Source organism: Mytilus californianus, unplaced genomic scaffold (assembly GCF_021869535.1).
Source record: "Mytilus californianus isolate M0D057914Y unplaced genomic scaffold, xbMytCali1.0.p SCAF_1, whole genome shotgun sequence".
In the NCBI taxonomy this organism is placed as follows: domain Eukaryota; kingdom Metazoa; phylum Mollusca; class Bivalvia; order Mytilida; family Mytilidae; genus Mytilus; species Mytilus californianus.
The window spans coordinates 14,806,420-14,830,109 of record NW_026262581.1 but is presented as its reverse complement, the minus strand read 5'-3'; the positions used below and the strand labels follow the sequence as shown (position 1 = coordinate 14,830,109).

Below are 23,690 nucleotides of genomic sequence, written 5' to 3'. Positions count from 1 at the left end.
TATGTACGAAACTATGAGTCATTAATTGTGATCTTGGGCTAAATGAGTATTTTACATGTATATCATCGTATTGCTGTAGCAGCTGTTGATCGAGATTCAAACATAATTCGAATTAAAAGTTCCGTTGTCTGAGTTAAATTGTAGTAATATTTATATTATTGCTATTATTTCAGATCTGTTGGAGCTATCGCTGGAATAGTTATCGGTTGCATTGTTGGATTAAGCGTCTTTATAACGATCGTTGTTTGTGTGTGTTGTCGCATGAGGTCTCGTCCATTAACACAGGGACCAGTGATAACGAGCTCTCCATCGACAATTGCTTACACTAGTAGCAACAATGCTGTCTGTATGTAAAAGTATAATCTTAAAACTACTAGAAAATAGAAAAATAGCATATTAATGCATGTCGTGTTGTAAACTGATTCTTTTTGTTATGAAGGTTTATAAAAATGTATCACTTATTAATTCTATTGTCTAAAACTGATAAACTGATAAATGGTTGGCTTCATACTTAAACGAACCTAGTATTATGTATTACCATAAATCCTAATTAAAAACTAGATAACATAAAACGCGAAATAAATAGATGTAAAGTTTTCAATTATAGAAACAAAACTATTTTCTCATATTTGCTCTGTTTCTTAATGTGTCTTAGTGAAGCACGATGATTTTTTTCTCTTTACCATTTTTTCTTTGTCTAGTTAATTATTAGATGCATGAAATGTTCATTTGATAAAAATTTATTCGAGTATTAAATCCATTCACTGTATTTGTATCTATATTGCAGATCTTCAACCCACCTATCCACAGAATGTCGGGTTTTCAAGCAATGGATTTATCCAACCTCCAGCACATAACGAAGAAAACACCGCTCAGCCTCCACTATATGAAAATGTAGCAACTGAAAAACGTTGACTTAATAATGTTGTTATCAGTTTAGTGAAAAACTTACATATATAAAATTTAATTCAATATTTTATCATATATATCATAGTCTCAACTGTTAACAACGTTAAACCATACTATAATACAAAATTTTGTTTTAAAGAATATTTTTTAATTCATGCAACGTAAACAAGAACCATAATTAGTATCAAAATGTAAGAGTAGAAATACATTAGAAACTGATGCCTCTAATCTTGCCTCACGATTTCTTTTTGACTTATAGTTTTTCATTGCCCTTTGTATTGTTTTTTTTTACTTTACATCCATACAAGCCTAGCTTTAATGTTCATTTATTTATGCAATTTAGTTTTTATTTCAATATCCAAGGGAATGAAACTTAATAAAAAGCAGTGCACAATAATTTAAAACTGCTTTTTGATTATTTTTTTCACTTTGTATCGTAATTGACTTCCTTAATAAATACCTATTTTCCATTTTATTACAGTTTTATAACTTACATCTTACTTCCTCCTTTAACTACTCATATTCAAATGTGTGTCCACAATCAACTAACCGAATGTCAATAATGTCATACACGCTTTAAAACGTGTTTTAAAATATAAAGACAATTTATATGGAGGAAGATTTGACCTCAAACTTCTTTTCTATATTAATTTTATTTGAATAAAAACATTTGTCGATACCTATTTTCTGGCATTGCACAAGGTCATGTTTTTCTTTGACTGTTTATGACGTCTTTACACTAAATCCATTGGATGTCGGATGTGTACTGATTGATAATTTAGACTTAGATACATAATTTATTTTATTAGTTGTTATTCCCTTTTGAACTAGCTGTCAGTAACTTCGAGTTCTCTCAGATCTGAACTTAGTGTTGTTTTTTTTGTTAAGGGTGAGGGATTAATATATTCCCTGCCGCGTCCTCTCTGTGTTTTTGTTTGCTGTTTTTCTTTGTATCGATCTAATGAGTTAAGCCTTTTTCAACTGATTTTTATAGTTTGTTCTTATGTCGTGCTGTTACACCAAAATCCCAGATTAGGGAGATGGTTGAGCGACCATAAACATGTTTTACCCCGCCACATTCTTTATGTGCTTGTCTCAAGTCAGGAGCCTGTAGTTCAGTGATTGTCGTTGGTTTATGTCTGTCATCTTTGTTTTTGTAAATTGTTTTGTTGTTAATTAGGCCGTAAGTTTTCTCAATTGAATTGTTTCGTATTTTTCGAGTCGGGGCCATTTATAGCCGACTATAATGTATGGGTTTTTCTCATTGTTGAAGACCGTACGGTTGCCTATAATTGCTTACATCCACTTCATTTGATCTTTGTTGGATAATTGTCTCATTGGCAATCATACCACATCTTCTTATTTTCATATTACTGCATCTGTAATGGAATACAATGGTTGCATTTCGACCAGTTTAAAAGAACAAAATAATTGTTTTTTTTTTGTTTTTTTGTTAAAAGTGTATCGTACAATATTTGTAATCAGATTCTTTGTGTAGGAGAAATATCCGTTGCATTTTAAAATGCATATATCGTCTAAATGTATTCAAGTTTTGTTAAAATATCCGTAAGATGTTTTTCCGTAGGTTCTTATGAAGATATACCCTTTTACAGCTATTGATAAAAGTAAAACTAATGGGATACCAGTCAAATGATGGTACACTCAAACAATCATCAATATTACAAAGACGCAAACAACAATAATGGCTTAATCGTTCTAAAACTTGAAAAAGAGGGGAAATTTACTTAAGTGGACATACAAACAGTAAAAAACAAAACAAAACAACTAATCAAAGATACCAGGCTGATAATTCTAAAGTGCGACAGACACGCGTTTCGTCTACACAAAACTCATTAGTGGCGTTCGATCGAAACAGTTGGACGGCCAAATCAATTACAAAAAATTCCAAAAAGATCTACAGCCTCCTTGGTAACATGGTAACATGGTCGCTTCGAGTGCAGAAGATCGTGGGTTCGATCCCCTGTCGGTATAAAACAAAGACTTGACTATTGATAAATTCCCTTTCTCCGATATGCATGTGGAATTTAGGAGTAACTGCAAAGACTGGTCGGCTGAGAGTCAGAATAATTCCCGTGTAGGGTGACATGTCTTTCTCCGGGTTGTTACCTTATCAAATAGCATGGCTCATCTATTTGATTTAATATTTTTAAAGCAGTCTTCATATTAATAACATGTTGTTTCATGCTGACAAAAAATAACTCGTTGAAGAACTGAAACACATATGTTGTGAAATGCAGGTTTAGAGAAATAATATCTAAACAAATAGGAAACTTCCTATTTAGAAATAATTATTTTACTGTCGTACAAAGAATAGAGTTATCAAATATGTCAACGAAGTCGAACTGACTCTAAACAGATTCACTTTATCTAGGACTTCCAAACTACTATTGAGACTCCAGATATAATTGATATCGCTTTTAAAATAAGTGTCCCACATCGTCAAAATCAACTTACATATTGAAAACGCAAAATTTACTGTAACAAGCATCAGTTATCATTTACCCAAATTTTGGGTATTTACATGCTTACTTCCTGTGCTAACGAAGCGGAGTACATGCAAAAGCTGTTGACGTATAAGGAAGAAAATTATTACTGGATGCATGAAAAATGTTTTTTTTGTAACTTGTCAAACCACAGCGAAAAGGTACGCACTGCAAACACAATTTATCACAAGTCAACATGTTTGGATATCTGTGTTTATTCCAAATCATAGGTTTGTTTATTATAACTGTAATTATAAAAACATGATATTCTTTTAATTTCAAGCTCATACCATTTTATATAGATGTATACAAAAGTTATCAGTGTTCTTGGAGTTCGGTATTTTGTTAGGTATTGTACTTTTTTACATTGTTTACTCATACATATTACTTTTCTATTTAACAAAAGGTGTAATTATAACATAATATCAAATGTAAAGAATGAATTTAATGGATTTAATATATCAATAAAAGTATGTCAAACGCCATGATCGTCGTTGGAGACATCACCAGATACCAATTTGTATAAACGCGTGTCATTTGATTGCTGTCTCATCGACGTTCATCAATTGATTGATTGATAGATGTTTAACGCCACGTTCAGCACTATTGCGCTATTTCGTGGCGGTCAGTTTTTATTGGTGGAGGAAGCCGGTGTGCGCAAAGAGAACCTTTGGTAAGAAAAACGACAATCCTAGTCAATTAAGATTGGAGTCGAACGCCCCTGCCACGTGCCGGTGTCCTATATAAAAATAAGAAGATGTCGTACATGTATGATTGCAAAATGAGACAACTCTTCACAAGAGACCAACATGAGACAGAAATTAACAACTATAGGTCAACAATGAGTAAAACCCATACCACATAGTCAGCTATAAAAGGCCCCGAAATGACAAATGTAAAACAATTCAAAAGAGAAAACTAACGGCCTGATTTATGCACAAAATAATGAACTAAAAACAAATATGATATACGTACAGCAACAAAAGACAACCACTGAGTTACAGTTTCCTGACTTGGAACAGGCACATACAGAATGTGGCGGGGTTAAACTTGTTTGAAGGCGGTAACCCTCCCCTAACCTGGGACAGTGGTGTAACAGTTCAACATAAGAACAAATTATAAAAATCAGTTGAAAACGGCTTAACTCATCAGATAGATACAAAGCAGAAATACATCTAACAAAAACACAGAGTGGACGTGGCAGGGTACTTATGCATCCCCTATACAAAAAGACAATAAGTACAGATCTATAGCCATTTTCCCCATGGTAATTTTTCGTTAAGGAAGAACTGTATCGATCCAGTCCCCCCCTCCCCCCCCCCCCAAAAAAAATGGCATGATCCTCCCCCCCCCTTCCGGGGACCAGTATCATGCCTATTCTTCCCCCTAGTAACATTAGAAGCTCATTTTCCCCCTTTGTAGTAAGTCGGTGACTACAATTGGAAATTAATTATCCCCTAAAGGATAGTAGCCTTCTTTCAAATAGTTTAGCGTTACCACACAATAATCGTGGACACATAATCATACCAATGAACATGTCCACAGACTGGTGGACCCATAGATATACTAGTGAACACACTTAAAGACTGTTGGATGTGTAGACAGTCTAGTGGACTCATAGACAGACTAGAAGAAAACCGTTGGTTTTCCTGTTTGAATTGTTTAACACTAGTCATTTTGGGGCTCTTTATAGCATGCTGTCCGCTGTGAGCCAAGATTCCGTGTTGAAGGCCGTACTTTGACCTATGATTGTTTACTTTTTATACATTATGACTTGGATCGAGAGTTGTCTCATTGGCACCCATACCACATCTTTTTATGTATACATAGCTAGCCGGTCACGGTGGATGAACATGTCGACTGCCTCAAGCTCGTGGAAACGTAGACAGACTGGTTGACACTTAGATAAACTGGTGAACATGTCGTTTGTGGACACGCAGACAGACTGGTGAACATGTAGAGAGACTTGCGGACACACACAGACTGGTGGACATGTAGACAGACTTGTAGGCAGACAGACCCGTGAGTATATACACAATATGGTGAACTTGTAAAAGGATTTGTGGACATATAGAATACACAGATTGGTGGACATGAAAACAGACTACTTGACATGATGAAAGATTCAGGGACTTGAGACAGACGAGTGGCCATGCTGAAATGAACTCAGAATTGTGAATGTGTGATGAAATCACTATACTATCTGACATGAACATGCTAATGGACACAGACGGCTGCATGAACATAAAATTCAATGTTACTGATGGGTCACTTCTTATAAATAAGTTCAATACTGATGCCCGTTTTCCAGGATGTTAAACATATGAATGGATGGAAAATTTCAGCCTTTGATATATCAATGGGTGGCAATTCTATTAAACAATATATCAATGGGTTTAAATATCTTTATGAATACTAACTAAATTTATTCCTGAGCTGAAAGTTTTAATCTCCAACTTTTACAGTAGCATTTTATCATCCACAGCCAATATGTGGAACACATTTCCATGTAAGACATACGAATAAATCGATTTTTTTTTAATATAGTCTATATATGAATGGGGGTATTTTTTTAAGTGCAAATAGCACCCCTGTAATAGGTGTCCCACCCCCAGACGTTTCTACTGACACGCGTGTCGACAAAACGAACACAATTTGTACCAAACATTTCTTCTATGCAACCCAAACCGAAACACAGATTATTATAGCATTCCTGAGATCAATCATTTCTTTTGAAAATATGGAAAATATATGCAATAAATGGCCGTGTAATTTTGATATATATCCATTTTGCGGGGGAAATAGTGGCATGACGGAAAAGTGGCTATATGTTTATGTATTGTCAACTTTCTGCGGGGGAAGAATGACAATGATCCGAAATTTCTCAGGCGGGAAAATATGATCATGCCAGTTTTTCCCCCGGAACTCACACCCTCAGTGTTGACAGGCTGGTGTTACAGTAGTTCGACTACTTAGACCATCGAGTCCCCGACGTTCATCAAGTATCTCCTATTATTTCTTTCATTTTCATTTTTCGTAAATTATATTTCTGCAAAAAATACTTCATAAGGAGGAGCTGCGCTAATGGTTTATTTGACTTAGAAAATTAAATTATTGCAAATTCAGGTTGTTTTTTATGGCATAACGATAATTTTTACGTGTGACAAAACTGCAATGTCTTTTAGATATTATGGATATTTGAGGAGATTTTACGATGCAAAGTTGGCCAAACTTTCAATTTGCATATTTTGACACATATTTGTGAGTACTACGTTTGCGCCATGCGACAAGACCGAAGTTAAACGTGCAGCTCGGGTTTTGAATATCTCATACATTTCTTACATAAATGTCCCAGTTTATTCGTGTGTTGATAACTGAGTGATTATAAATCATATCTCTATATATATACTGTAAAGGAAATCTATGTTATTTCTGAATTTATTTTTATAGTTATTAGTTTCTCTTATATTTTAACAAAGGAGAAGGCATGATGTTAAGGTCATCTTTGACCCCTTAAATTTGATAATAAAAAAGTATGCACTGTAACACATTTGTCAAATAGCACCGCTCAAATATTTACTTGACTTTAGGTTATCTGATATCTGTATTCATTTATTTAATTTATTTTGAATGTTGTCTTATATATATATATATATATATATATATATATTCATATATATACAAGTCTAAATTGAAAACAACGTTCAAACCTATGATTGCGTTGGATAAAAACCGCAATTTTTATACGTGTGCATGCAAAACAAATTTCTTGTTAGAGGGGTCTAAATACAGCACAAACAACATTTTCCAAAAGACCAAAAAAGTGAAAAAGTATATTTGAACAAAACGCATTTGACTAACAGGTCGAACAACAAATGTTCTTAAACCCTGCTGACTGCTATTGGCGATTGCCAAATCAACGGATCACAAGGTGTAATAAATGGATCTTAACTTTAGATTTAATACCAAACAGAAAACACTAAACTTGCGGCAAAGATGGTATACCGCAAACAAAGGTGCAAAGGTTTTTTGTACACCATATCCGAATTTCCACATATAATGTATCCTTGTGCTCATGCAATGCAGTGGTTTTGAATTACAACATAGACATTTGATATTATTACTTTTTATTTGAATAATCGAGTTATTATAAAACTAAAAAAAATCACACACACACAGAAAATTAGGATTTCACCTTAATGATAATTAGAAAAAAGAATGTAAATTATATTCATATTTTTTCAAATAATTTCCTGTTTAAGATTTATAATTGGGTTGTATATTGTATAAAGTGTGCCACAAATAGACTGCGTTGTAAACATTGACATAAACAAGTCTTTGACGAAACAAACAAAAAACCAAGTTAAGATGCAACAGATATAATTTCTTAAGGAAGCACCTACACAAGAAGAGGAAAATTTGATGCAAGAAGGAAGTCAATTTAGAAATAAAGAAGATGTTGTGGAATACGACAATGAACTATTACCCCAACGACACAAATCTATAACTGAAATACCTAATTTTGTTTAATGTTCCTTAACAGATATTTTAAAGCTACTTAACAAAGATATCTTGCTTTAATTTTTTCAATGTCCGAATAGAATTTCGTTTAACGTGTTTCTTTTCAAGCAGTTTAAATTAGTATTTTCTTTAATTTTGTCATGTTAAAACTAATTTTAAACATAGCGTTTGTATTTCAGGAGTGGTCAGTTGCAAGAGTAAAGTATGCGTTTATTACATTTCTAGCTCTTTCCATTCATATTCTGATATCGAATATTGTTTCTATGGATGTTGTTCCAAATATACAACAAGTCCATGTTGTTCTGCATCATATTCATCATATTTGGACGGCATAAGTAACTACGGCTATACTTTGTATGTATTTTAGAAACGTCAAAAGTCTAGATAATTGTATCATATCACATTATTATATTAAACATTTATATTTTGTCCAAGCTATTAGACACGTAAACTGAACACCATTGTTTCTTATATTTCAGTGGAAAATTTTGCTTCAAACACACACATCATTCTATGATACGAATTCACTGAATGTACATGTACGAACCTTAATAAATGTACCGATGGAAGTAAAAACAACAACTTGTAATGTATCTTGCAAATTAACAATTTAGCGATACAAATAAAGGGGTACCATTACATGAAAAAGTAAAATCACAAAAATACTGAAAATTCAAAACGGAAAGTCCCTAATGATATATCCTTGTGGTATACATATACTTCCGTGGTGTCTTCCGTTAATTATTAGCTACCGACGATATTCAAATGACAGTTTACGCCATAGTTCATTTTAGTGTTCATTTCGCGGTCTAAGACGGGCGACGACTTTGAATTTTAACAGATATATAACGCCTTGGAGGGATAATAATGAAGAAAAAAAACAGTCAACAAAATGTAGAACTTCCCCAGCCGAAAGACGAGAAATATTTAGCATCAAGTATGGAATTCTTAGCAAATGATCATAAACAGTTCTACATAAACATAAGAAGACGTGATATGATGGCAATTGAGACAACTCTCCAGCATAGACCAAAATGACATAAATGAAAGCAACAGTTTATTATAGGTCACCGGGTGGCCTTAAACATTTGAAGAAAAAAAATACTATAAAAGGCATATATTAACTGACATGACAAAATGTAAAATTAAACGAAGAAACCAAAGCCCTGATTTATGTACAAAATAATAAACGAAAATCAAATATGATAGTCAGCGACCAAAAACAACCAAACAGGTATTGAATTACAGCCTGCTGACTTGGGACAGGCACATACAGAATATGACGCCAAGGTTTAAATATGTTTGCGTGCGCTCACTTAGAAATATGTCCTAAAATCAACATATCAGAATTTGTAACCACTACACGAGAATGGGTACACTGGGAATCAAATTAGAATCAAGCAAATGTAGGGTTACAACGGTTTCATTGATTGCAATCACTATAATATTTGTAACTAGTACTGTTTTTTAAAATATATTTCATTTCCAAGTTCAATTACATGGTTACATTGGTAATTGATCAGATATATCTATTTAACAAATATAATCCAGCAGTTTGCATACTTTTTTTTAAAGTGTAACCACGTGTAACTAGCGTGTAACCAAATCAGTGTAACCATTGTACCCTGAAAAATACTGATAAGAGAATGTAACCAAACCCTGAAAATAGACTTGTAAATGAAAAAAAAGTATTGACAGGATGTAGGTCCGTAGGGTGTGCATCCCTGTATAGGAATACATTTTAGCTATGTTTTAATTCATTAATAACAAAATCAATATTATCACCGATAAAACAATATTCAATGCTATTTTTACAGTATTAAATTGATAACTTTTTAGAATAAGAGTTTTCAGAGGAGCGATAAGATAACATGGATCGTTTCTAAATTTACGGGCTCTTCAAACAACACCACCTTAAAACGAGGTTGTAATATCCCGTTAGTTACAAGTTTTCTTACATGTTCAGCCAAACTACCAAACCATATTACCTTGTTTGTTTATCTCCAACTCCAACTGTAAAATAAATAAATGCACATATAAGAAAGAACGAGAGAATACACCCAGGAATAAAGGAAAAACTTTTTTCTTTAGGTATGAAATATAAAACGCTAGTACAAGCCTTTTAAGTCTAAAACATGTAAAAGCAATGAAAATGTATAGTTCAGAAAAAAAGAATTTGGATTTGAATGTCTCCCTCAATATAAATATAAGTAGTGCTTTTGTTATTGTGAAGAAGTAATTTATCAATCTTATTTGAATGATCTTTCTTCGTTTGTACAATGTAACTACTGATAAAGGTATACAACACATTTACTACTCGTGCTGCTTCCTCCACCCCGTAATTTTAGTAATCTAACATTTCATATACACCTGAAAAAGGACGCCGAAAACCATGCATGGAATATTGACGGGAGACGTCGAAATTGTTAGTCAGTGACGTCGTGAATTTGCGCTAACGTTAAGGGTAGCAAGGGTTTTTTTTTTTTTTTGGGGGGGGGGGGGGGGGGGGGGGGGGGTATTTATTGCAATCCAGCACGGTGTCATATAGTTTGCATTTGCCCTTTTGCGAAAGCTTGATAAAAGGCAGTAAATGTAGACAAAAAATAAAAAAAATACATTGTGAGAAAGCATGATTTCTGCATTTCAAGGATAAAAAGAAATCTTATTCGTGATATCAAGCTTGGCTTGAGTAATAAACGAATTATTCTTATGTGTAGTTATTTTTCACTCATTTTTACTTATCACGGCTTCAAAATGAATCCAAACTTGTTAATTTATGACGAAGAATACCGACTCTAAAATATTTAATACTTAGCTTAACTTTTTCACAAAAGTTCAAAAATCACAATTTTCAGCCTCAATTATCTCAAAAACTACACGGTGACCTATGTTTTATTTTGTGTTTTTTCACAACTCACCTAGGCCTACAACATATTTCAAAACTATAAAAATGACAATACAACGTCAGACTGTATCGAAAACTCTTAATATTTTACCAGTGTTACATAGATAACTTTCATTGAAATCATTAACGTCACTACAGAAACAGGCATAGTGTAAGAGTTGGGATATATAAACCCTGTTTTATGGGCAAAAGAAACATCCCGTTCGAAACAGGTGAAAAAGGGTTCAAATCGTCCCTTTTTGGCGTAATTGTTTGTATACGATTTTGCGTGTGAAATTGAAATATTTAAATCTAGGAAAGCACAATTATTTCTGTTTAGTGAAAAAGGGTTCAAATCGTGCCTTTTTGGCGTAATTGTTTGTATACGATTTTGCGTGTGAAATTGAAATATCTAAATCTAGGAAAGCACAATTATTTCTGTATATATTAGAATTATTTAAAGTATTTCCATTTGGCAAATTAGGGCAGCATATTTAGAGAATGTTGAATTATGTTACACAAAAACTAGTGTTGTTGAAATAACTAATTATGGAATTGAGAATGAATTTTACTGAGTTAACCATAAACTGAGATTTATATCAATACAGGAACAGTCTGTTAATGAAAGGGTGCAATTGGTGCCCACAGAAAAACCTACCAATTGTCGATAAAGCTGTATTGCCAAAACGTTTATGTATGTTGTCAATGATTAAATGTACAGCTCTAATTACAATGTATCTCATCCAACTGCCAGTTATTATATCTATCATATCTACCCTTTTGCAGCAAATGATTTTTCATAGAACCATTTTTTTAATAAAACAAAAACTCAAGATAGTTTAGAAGTGTAGGGTTGAGAGTCGAAAAGTAAGAACTTTGGACGTAAGACCTGTCAACCGAATAGAAGTTACCTTCAAAGGCCAGTAACTTTTTAATATCTAAAACATCCAAACATCCAAAGATTTTTTTTACTGTTTAATTAAACCAAATGTAAGTATTGTATTTAAACTTAAGATCAATTAAGATAAAGATGTGGGGAATTTCTTTTTTTTTAAATGTTATATAGATTTTGTCATTGGTTTCTTTTCACATATAAAAATATGAAGGTGTCGTAGGATTGCCAATGAGACAACTTTCCATAAGAGACCAAATGAGACAGAAATTAACAACTATAGGTCACCGTACGGCCTTCAACAATAAATAAAACTAATACTGCATAGTCAGCTATAAAAGACCCCAAAGAGACAAAAGTAAAACAATTCAAACGAGAAAACTAACGGCCTGATTTATGTACAAAATATCCAGCATATATACATGAGTGTGTCGTTCAAAACAATTGAGTTAAGTTTGCGTGTTTTCTAAGTGGACCATGAAATCAATATTTCCTTTGTTAACTTCCTATTTTAAGAGTACATCTATAGCTTTTGCTGGCTAATCAAATCATAGGACGGAAAACAGAAGTACCCGAAAATCTCATTGACCAGCTTGTTTTTCCATTTACAATTGCTAAAAACGATTATTGTTAACTAAGGGACAAATCAGTACTTTTAACTGTAATAGTTGGTGAAGATGCATAGATTTAAATCTTCAATCATACCGAAACTTTGTACAAGAAAAAGAATCTTCGTGCAATGTGTGCAAAATGAAGAAAAATGACAAAATGCTATAATAATAACACACCTATTATCAACCTATCCAAAATCCAGCATTCATTCACACGGTGTATAATTAAAAGGTTTCAGCATCAATGTTAAAAAAAAGGATACATTATTTTACTTACATTGCCGTAAGTTGTATATTGTTGCTACGGTATTCTTAAGTTTTTGAATGTTGTACAAATAAATTTTATACACTCCGACAATGGACGTAAATTGTATACATTGTCAAATCTGATCTGCGCCCTTGGTGAGTTTCGGAGGCAGCGATATTGTGACCTGACGATTCACTTAAAAGGACTTGTGACCTTTTTAAATGCTCAAAACTGGGAATCAGGTCAGATCAAAACTGTATAGTTAGTTTAAAAGTAACCAGGTGACCATAGTCATTTTTTAGACGTGACTCTGTGAACTAAGAGTTGTACCGTGTACTGGAGCCCCGTATATATACCATACATGTACAAAAATAAGCAATCAAAATAAGAAGAGAAAAGTGTATAATACAGATCATATCATTATTTTTGTTTTGCATGTTAAGTTATTTTATTTATAATCATAATAGGTTTCTGATATATCAAAGATTTCCCCCATTTCATAGGTCAACAGCTGGAACCATAGGGGCAGTTGTCGGTAGTCTCTTCGCTTTAACTATCTTCGTTTCGATCATCTCCTATATCTGCAAAAGAATGAGAGCCCAACGAGGCGTGCAAGGTCATATTATATCTCAACCTGCTGTAGCATACGTAACTACTACTGGAGGCGCTGTACCCACTGCATGTAAGATAACAGTATGAATGCATAGTAAATGTTAGTCTTGTTTGTGAAATTGTTTTTTTTTTTATTTCACCGAAAGGATAAAAGAGCGTTTCATTACAAATCTAAGCTCTGGTGGAATTGAGAATATTATATACAGAATTTGGTTTCCTTCGTATGAATCGAACGGGTTGTTTGGGTAACAATATTCTAAAGACACCAAGAAAACAACATTTTGCCTTTAGTAAGTTAAAAGACTAGATGTTAAACACGAATTTCACAAGCGTCCTCATATATGTAAATCTCTGTATCAACCAGAATTTGAGGTTGTGAATACATCCAAGAGTCTAATTGTTCAACCAAAAATATCTTCTAGTAATATAGATACAAATGTATGAAATTGAAATGCGCATTTTGAAAAAAGAAGGATGCTAAAAAGTGCTTTAATCTATTATCAACATCTTCCGCATTTTCCAAATGTACTATGTTCAGAACATACAGTTGTGTATTTGCTGTTAGATTTGTTATTGTGTTATGTTTCGTAAAAACAAAAACCTTTATCTTATATTAACCACAATATATTTATTGTAATATTTTAAGTCGAACTTTAATTTATGACCACCATTAATTATTATTTGTAGACCATCAAACTGCTTTCCAACCCCAATTTAGAAGTAATATTAACATAATGGGCAGCACTGAACAACTAAATGTTATTCCACCAAATAATGGAAATACAGCTTACCCACCAAGCTACGACAATCTTGCTCATGACAATGTGAAAGAAAGCGAAAATTCTTTGAACGCACAACATAGTTGATACAGGATAAACGCACATGTAAAAATTGTTTTTAAGAATATTCTTTATTTATTTGAAAGCATAATAACTTTTGTAATGTTTTCTGAAAAAGTCTGCATTTTTAATTTAGTATTGCATGAATTGTCATCTAAAATATTAAGATTATATAATTTGATTGCAACTATTGTCTTATACATTGACAATTATTAAAATGTATTTTATTTTTATTTTACCTTTGTTATTGAATCCAACGAGCAAATATTGTCATGAACTGAAAATGGAGGTATTTCAATGAAAATAAACACTCCTTGTGTAAGGCCTTGTTTCATGAACTACTAAAATGTTCATATATGGTCAAATGTTTGGTTTAGACGTCATAGTAGCATCTATCTAAAATTTCCCTACTCAAGTTTTCACATAATATCATTATTTTCAATTATTGATAAAACAAACCTAATTTTGAAGATATTGAAGAGTTTAACTCTTGCAATTTCACGGGGCTCTTATATAGCTTGATCTATTATTATTGTTTTTTTTCAAATGTATCGTTACGTTCATGCAATGCAAACATTTTGAATAAAAACGTAGACATTTTAGTATTTGTACTTTTTATTTGAATACGCGAGTAAATAAATCTAAAAATTCACAGACAAAAACAATTGGGATTTCAACTAGTATATAATTAAGAAGAAAGGATGTAAATTATATTACTCTTTATACAAGACTAGCACAAGTTATATTCATATAAATTATTTCCTGTTTAAGATTTATAACATGATTGTATATTTATAACGTGTGCCACAAATTGAATGCTTTGTAAACATCGGCATTCAAAAGTCTTTGAAGAATCGAATAATAACAAATACAAACAAAAACAAAAAACAAAAAACAAAACGAAAAAACAAAACAAGTACAGATGCGAATAAGGATAATTTTAAAAGGAAGTACCTTGACATTAAAAGGAAAATTTGACGCAAGAAGGAACTCAATTTAGTAATAAAGAAGATGTTGTGCAATACGACAATGAGACATTATCGCAGCGAAATAAATCTAAAACTAAAATACCTAACTTTGTTTAATGTTCCTTCACATATATTTTGAAAGGTACTTATCACAGCTATTATGCTTACACGTAGTAGATTCTATGTGAAAATATTTGGTGTCAGAAATAAAATTTTTATTAACGTGGTTTTTTTCCAAATTTAACCAAAATGTTTGTGTTTCAGAAGTGGTAATCAGTAAAACATGTTATTATTACATTGATAATAACTATTCGTTTTCATCATATTATGGTGGCAAATATTGTACTTACGACTGATGTTCCAGTTCTACATCAAGTAAATGTTGTTCTTCATCATATGCATCATATCTGGATGGCATAAATAACTACAGCTATTCTTTGTATGTATTTAAAAAAAAACTTTCTTTGTCCAGAGCATTGTATCATATCACATTAACATATTAAAACATTCATATTTCAGGCCTTTCGACATGTTTAAAACTGAACACCATATTTTTTATATTTCAAAAATTTTGATTTGAACGCATACATCTGTGATAGGAACTTCCCTTAATGTATATGTATCATCCTTAATAAATATACAGATGAAATTAAAATTATCAACTTAGAAATGTATCTTGCAATTAACATCTAACAATACAAATAAAGGAGTACTATTAAATGATATGCGTATGGTATACATATATGTCCGTGATATCTTCTGTTAATTATTAACGGCCGACGATATGTAAATAACTGTTTACGGCAAAACTCATTTTGGTGTTCATTTCATGGTCTAAGACAAGCGACGACTGGGAATTTTAACAGATATATAACGCCTTGGAGGGATATTGATGAAAAAACAGTCGACAAATTGTAAATCTTCCCCAGCCGAATAAGAGAGACAAGCAATATTTAGTATCAAGTATAGAAAATAATCATCAACATATGAAGACGTGGCATGATGGCTAATGAGACAACTCTTCAACATAGACCAAAAATGACGTAGATGAAGGCAACTGTTTATCATAGGTCACCAGGTGGCAATCAAAGTTTGCAAAACCCATTACTATAAAAGGCACTGACATGAAAAAATGTAAAATTAAACGAAGAAACCAAAGCGCTGATTGTTTTACTAGATAATTAACGAAAATCAAATATGATATACAGCGACCAACAACAACTATTTAGGTATTGAATTACAGCCTGCTGACTTGGGACAGGCACATACAGAATATGACGCCAGGAGTAAATATGTTTGCGAGTGCTCAACTAGAAATGTATCCTTAAATCAACGTATCTAAATTAGTAACAACTACATGAGAATAGTTACACCAGGTAACAAATAAGAATCAAGGAAATGGAGGGTTACAATGGTATTATTTGTTGCATTCATTTTATATTCATGAATATTTGTAACAAGTACCGTTTTTAAAACAGACTTCTTTCCCAAGTTCAGTAACAGAGTTACATTGGTTACTGATTAGATATATTTATCTAACCAACGGAACCTAGCAATTCGCAGATTTTATTGATTTAAATTGTAACCACGTGTAACGATCTTATAACCATAGTGTAACCATTGTAACACTGCAAAATACTTGTAATAAACATTAAAATAGAATGTAACCAAACCCTGTACCTAAACCTAGAATATAAAACAAAAGTATTGACAGGATGTAGTTCCGTTAGTGTGTATCACTACATAAAAATACATGTTAGTATTGTTTTAATTCATTAATAACAAAATCATTATTAGTACCGATAAAACAATATTCAATGATATTATTACAGTGTTAAATTGATAACCTTTTAAAATAATAATATCCAAAGAAGATTACATGGATAGTTTCTAAATTCACGGGCTCTATTAAAAACAGCACCGTAAAATGAGGATATGATATCCCGTTTGTTACAATAGATATAAGAAGATGTGGTATGAGTGCCAATGAGACAACTCTCCGTCCAAGTCAAAATTTATGAAAGTAAACCATTATAGGTCATAGTACGGTACACGTTTTCTTAAATATAAAAATAAGAAGATGTGGTATGACTGCCAATGAGACAACTCTCCACAAGAGATCAAATAACACAGAAATTAACAAATATAGGTCACCGTACGGCCTTTATTAATGAGCAAAGCCCATTCCGCATAGTCAGCTATAAAAGGTCCCGAAATGACAAATGGTAAACAGTTCAAATGAGAAAACTAACGGCCTAATTTATGTGCAAAATAATGAACGAATAACAAAATGTTACACAACATCAAACGACAACCACTGAATTACAGGCTCCTGACTTACGAAAGGCACATACAGAATGTGGCGGGATTAAACTAGTTTGTTGGCGCCAAACCCTTCCCCTAACCTGGGACAGTGGTGTAACAGTACAACATAAGAACAAACTATCAAAAACAGTTGAAAAAGGCGTACCTCATCAGATGGATAAAAATAGAAATACATCTAACAAAACACAGAGTGGTCGTGGACGGGTACTTATACATCCACACAACAGAAATACACTCAGTACAAATTTGAGAGTAATCGCAGTTTCTGACAGCTAGTTCAAAGCCAACAACAACTAATGAAAAAATCATGCATCTAAGACTAAAATATCATTCAGTTCACATTTAACATCCATTGGATTTAGTGTTAAGACGTCATAGACAGTCAGGAAAAAACATGACCTTGTGCATTGCCAAAATACAGGTATCGACAGAATATAGAGCTATGAATAAATAAAAGTAGCAGTAGTATACCGCTGTTTAATGAATGTGCATATACATATAAAAATCATATATATTTTGATTTTAATTTACCGATCACAAAATCAATATTAATACAAAAAAAAACAATATTCAAAGATCTAATGACAGTGTTGAATTGGTAATCTTTAAGAATTAGTTTATTTAAAGGATCGATAAGTTTACCCGGATCGTTTTCAAATTTTCGGGCTCGGTAACAACATCTCCGTAAAAATGAGGATGTGCTATACCGTTTGAAATAAGTTTTCTACAGGTACAACCAAACTTCAAAACCAATTCTTTATATCTATGGAATAATTTAGTAAAGGTTTTATGTAATTTGTGGTAACGAAATCCCTGCCTTTATAATTTACCAGTTATATATATGTTTAGCCAAACTACCAAAACGGATAACCTTGTATGTGTATCTCCAACAGTAAAATAAGTAAAGTCACAAATAAGAAGGAACGAGAGAATACATACAAAAATAAAGGAAAAGCACTTAATGCTATACCTATGAAATATAAATACACTAGTACAAGCCTATAATGATGCTCTGAAATATTCTTAACATCTTCTAAAACACGTGAAAGCAATGACAATGTATAGTTCTGTAAAAAAAAGAAGTTGGATGTGAATTTCCCCCTTAATATAGATATAAGTAGTGCTTATGTTTTTGTGAATAATAAAAATAATAATAAAACGGTTTAAGCTTGTATGACAACAAATTATACATCTTTGTTCGTTTGTAAAATGTAACTACTGATAAAGGTAGAAAACACATTTACTTGTCGTGTTGATTTCCCCTTGCAATTTTCGTAATCCCTATCATTTCTCCTTCACAACAGAATAACAAGAGAGAGGTGAATTTATGATACACATTTATTTATTTTCGAAAACAGTATAATTATTTTAAGGTAGCTCGAAATAATAAATATATATACACATGAAAAATGTCGCCAATAAACTTGCATGGGAAATTTGCGGGAGACGTCGAAATTGTCAGCCAGCGACGATGTTGCGGTTATCAAGGGGGATGCAGTTTTGGGGATTTATTCCGTTTTATCTCGTAATCCAGCACGGTGACATATATTTTGTATTTGCTATTTTGAGAAAGCATGAAAATTATGTCGAAAACTAGCACGGTGACCTATGTTTTATTTTCTGATTTTTTTTACAACTCGCCTAGGCCTACAACATATTTCAAAATTATAAAAATGACAATACAACGTCAAACTGTATCGAATGTTCTTAATAATTTGCCAGTGATACTTAGATAACGTTCAGAAACGAGCATAGTGAAATAGTTCGGATATATTAACATTTTTAAAGGCAATAGTATTATTAATCGATTTAACTGAAACAAATCCGTGTCACAAACAATAATCGAGGAAAACACACCAACTATAAGAGTTAAACAACGGAACAATATAAACACTGAACTGCTACAAAAACAAACGCCAACATACATAGAAACGGACTATTTGATAACAACTGCCGTATTCCTGACTTGGTACAGGACATTTTAAGAAAAAATGGTACATTGATCCTGGTTTTATGGCTAGTCAAACCTCCCGCTTATATGGCAATGTAAAAAAATAACGCTATAATGACAACATTACGTGACAGGAATACAGTATAAATAAACGCAAGAGCACTCAGGACAGAGAAATACATAAATAAATAATATAATAGTACATTACAATATGTAAACCACAGAAGTAATTGTTTGTATACGGTTTTGCGTGTGATATTGAGATATCTTAATCTAGGAAAGCACAATTATTTCTGTTTATACTAGATTTATCTAAAGTTTTCCATTGGGTAAATTTCGGCAGCATATTTAGAGAATTTATTATTATTTAACACAAAACCTAGTGTTGTTAAATTAATGAATTACATTGAATTGAGACGGATCTTTACTGAGTTGACCCTAAACTGTTAATCATATTAATACCGGAGCAGTGTACTATTGAAGGGGCGCAGTTGGTACCCACTGGAATACACACAAATTGTGGATAAACCTGTAATACCGAAACGTTCATACATCTTGTCAAGGATAAAATTTACAGCTTTAATTACAAAGTTTCTCATCCAACTTTCATTTAGTATATCTATTATATTAACCTTTTCGTTACAGAAAAAGGCTTTGTATGAATTGTAGCAAATTAATTTGCAGTCGGATTTTACAAAGAACCATTCTTTTAAAAAGAAAAATTCTTTTATCTAAGATTGTTTGGAAGTGTAGTGTAGACTTCAAAAGCCAGTAACCTTTAAATACCTAAAGCATCCGTCCAAACATCCAATTTTATGTTTGTAACTGTTTAATCAGACCAAATGTAATTATCTTATTTAAACTAAAGATCAAAGAAATTAAAATAAAGCTGTTGGTAAATTAAATAATCTTTTGACAAATTTTATACTTGGTTACTTTGTACGGCATATATACACGAGTGTGTACTTGGCATAATGATGTTCAGTTTGTTTGCTTGGAGGACCATTAACTCAATGTTTCCTTTGTTAACCTCCAAGTTTAATAGTACTTACACTCCTAGGACGTAAAACGGAAGGACCAAACACATCGGTTTGACCAGCTTGTTTTTACATTTACAATTGCTAATGTAAACATTATGGTAAAATTAGAAATGAAAGAATACTTGTTAATGAAAATATATATTCATTGAGTCCTGGTGATTCATTTTTTTTAAACTTGCGCGTGACCCTGTGACCTAAAATTTATACCCTGTACTGGACCCCCGTATATATACCATACATGTACCAAAATAAGCGATCAAAATTAGAAGAGAAAAGTGTATACTAGTAATACAGACCATATCATTATTTTTGTTTTGCATGTTAAGTTATTTTATTTATAATCATAATAGGTTTCTGATATATCAAAAATTTCCCTCATTTCATAGGTCAACAGCTGGAACCATCGGGTCAGTTGTTGGTAGTCTCGTCGCTTTATCTATCTTCGTTCCGATCATCTCCTTCATGTGCAAAAAAATGAGAGCTCAAGGAGGCGGGCAAGGTCAGGTTTTATCTCCACCTGCTGTTGCATACGTGACTTCTGCTGGCGGCGCTGTACCTGCTGCATGTAAGATAACAGTTTGAATACATAATAAATGTTACATTTGTTTGTGAAGTAATTACACCGAAAGGATAAAAGAGCGTATAATTTAAAATCTAAGCTCTGATTGGAATTGAAACGATGTACAGAATTTTGCTTGCCTTCTTGTGAATCGAACGGGTTGTTGGGCTAACAATATTTTAAAGACAACAAGCAACAACCTTTAACCTTTAGTAAGTTAAAAGACTAGATGTTACACACGAATTTCACAAGCGTCCTCATAAATTTAATATGTAATTCTTTGAATCAACCAGCATTTGAGGTTGTGAATACAATCAACACGAAACATCCAAGAATCTAATTGTTCAACCAAAAATATCTACTAGTAATACAAATACCATTGTATGAAAATTTAATGCGCCTTTTGAAAAAGGCTTTAATGTGTTATCAACATCTTCCGAATTTTCAAAATGTACTGTGTTCAAAACATACAGTTGTGTATGTGCTGTTAAATTTGTTATCGTGTTATGTTGCGTATAGCAAAGTTGAAAGAAAGACCTTTATCTTATATCGGCCACAAATTATTTAATGTGATTTTTCAAGTCAGACTTTCATTTATGACAACCATTAATTATAAATTGCTGTATTTTTATACCCTCAAACTGCTTTCCAGTCCCAATTTGGAAGTAATATTAACATATTTGGGCAGAACTGAACAACTTAATGTTATTCCAGCAAATTATGGAAATACAGCTTATCCTCCAAGCTACGACAATCTTGCTCATGACAATGTGAAAAAAAAAATCCAAAATGCTATGAACGTAAAAACATAGTTGATACAGGATATTATTCTTTATTTATTTGAAAGCATAATAAGTTTTGTAATGTTTTCTGAATAAATTTGTATTTCTAATTTAGTATTACATGTATTGTCATCTAAAATATTAAGATTATATAATTTGATTGCAACATATTGTATTATACATTGACAATTATTACAATATATATTTTTTGTTATTTTACCTTTGTTATTGAATCCAATGAGCAAACATTGTCATGAACTGAAAATAGAGGTATGTCAATGAAAATTAACCCTCCTTACATGTAATTGTCTTCTTCATCTGCACACGAGTAAAATACTATAATACAATTTGTCCCAGTAAAAGTCGTTTATTCATCTCAATTGATACGTTGCGCACATAAATACGCATGTTAAACGGACTTTTCTCTATCTTAAACTCGTATAGCAGTGTTATGAAGAATATCAACTGCAATCGACACTTTACAAGTCTTACAATTGACAGATACGATGTGTAGAAACATGGTTCTCCATTTTTGGGGCCCATTTTTAGACACGAGAATAGTCGTCTGATCTGAACATTTGTCTATCAAAAGTATGTCCTTTTTCATATCGTAACATTATTGTCTGAGTGTCGAGTTCCATGAAGGATAACGTCTGCATTGCAGGGAACGGTTGCCCTGTTGACATAACCAGTCTCGAACCCTTTTTGAGTTCATTCTAGTACTGTATTTATTTACACATGGAAACATCATAACTCTTTTTCATTCATGTTTATGACAACAACAATTGATTTGTGTTTGTCCTCTCTTCTAGCTGTAAATAATAATAAAAGGCGGAGGAGGGAACATAAAACACCCACTGTCTACACATTGATTCATATTTACGAATGATGTCCTTGTACCGATGAAGAAATTTAGTAAAAGTTTTGACAGTTTGTGATATCGAAATAGTTCAATATATGTACATTTTGAAACAATTTTAAAATAGGGAGATTTGGAATGATTGCAAATTAAAAAAGTATTAATAGACCAAAGAAAACGATGTGAGCATTCTACAGTATAAGTAAGCTTTAAAAGATCCGGTATGACAAAATGTAAACTAGTTCAAAAGAGAAAACCAACGGCCTGATTTGTGTACAAAACAATAGACGAATGGGAAATATGATATAAAGCAACGACTGACAACCACTGAATTACAGGCTCCTGACTTGGAACGGGCACATACATAGAGTGGCAAGGTTTACGATGTTTGCAGGCGCCCAACCTTCCCTTTACCGGATTGTTTCCGGCTTTTGATAATACAATGGATATTTTCACCGATTTTGAAGTTGATTTCTATTTGATTGCATTCACGATTCGTTACCAGACCTTACAAGATCCGATCGCAATGGTTGACCACCTATATTTATTCTTTCACGATGATTTTTCTCGATATACCGAATTACAGGCGTCTATATGTCAAGATTATCTAGAACAGTTCTGACACCTACATAACAGTTTCTGATAGAAACTGTTCTACCAATGAACAGTTTTATACAAATCTGATTTTTTGGTTCTTTCTTAGAACAGTTTGGACAGTTCTACCATAGAATAGATTACTAGTATCACAGTTCTATCTCTAGAACTTTTTTTTATTGTTTGTTTGTTTGTTTCTTTCTTTCTTTCTTTCAATATTTATCTTTTTCATTATCTTTTTTATTTTTTTATTATTATTCTAATTCATATAGGTATTTTTACACAACGCAGGTATTGTCTGTTTTTTTTTCTTTTTTTGGCAATGCTTTTGTCTGATTTTAGTTTTTGGCAATGTTTTTGTCTGTTTTTTTTTTCTTTTTTGGCAATGCTTTTGTCTGTTTTGTTTTGTTCAAATTTCTTCAGAAGATAAAATAACAGAGCATTATCACTGACAAACGTTGTTTAAATGTTATTTATTATATTCATAAAGTAGAGTCAGAGCTAGCTAAGCTGAATAGGGCTTTACTTTAAATGCTGCACCACCTCAAAATCTTCATTCAATCTACGTAAAGATTGTAAACTTTTGAAACAAA

The 23,690-nt window shown here is 32.3% G+C and overlaps 1 long non-coding RNA gene across 2 annotated transcripts in view; it reads left to right on the top strand.

Annotated features, from left to right (window-relative positions):
- LOC127711443 (uncharacterized) overlaps window positions 1-20,707 on the top strand; it is a 35,682-nt gene extending 14,975 nt beyond the window's left edge. The window contains exons 3-6 of one of the 2 annotated variants that reach the window (XR_007986714.1): window positions 174-346; window positions 788-3,643; window positions 8,114-8,288; window positions 20,690-20,707. This is a non-coding gene — a long non-coding RNA (uncharacterized LOC127711443). Of the gene's footprint in view, window positions 1-173; window positions 347-787; window positions 3,644-8,113; window positions 8,289-13,071; window positions 13,202-20,689 lie in introns of those variants that run through there. The other variant, XR_007986725.1, reaches the window with a different exon arrangement.
- The last annotated feature ends 2,983 nt before the right edge of the window (window positions 20,708-23,690 follow it).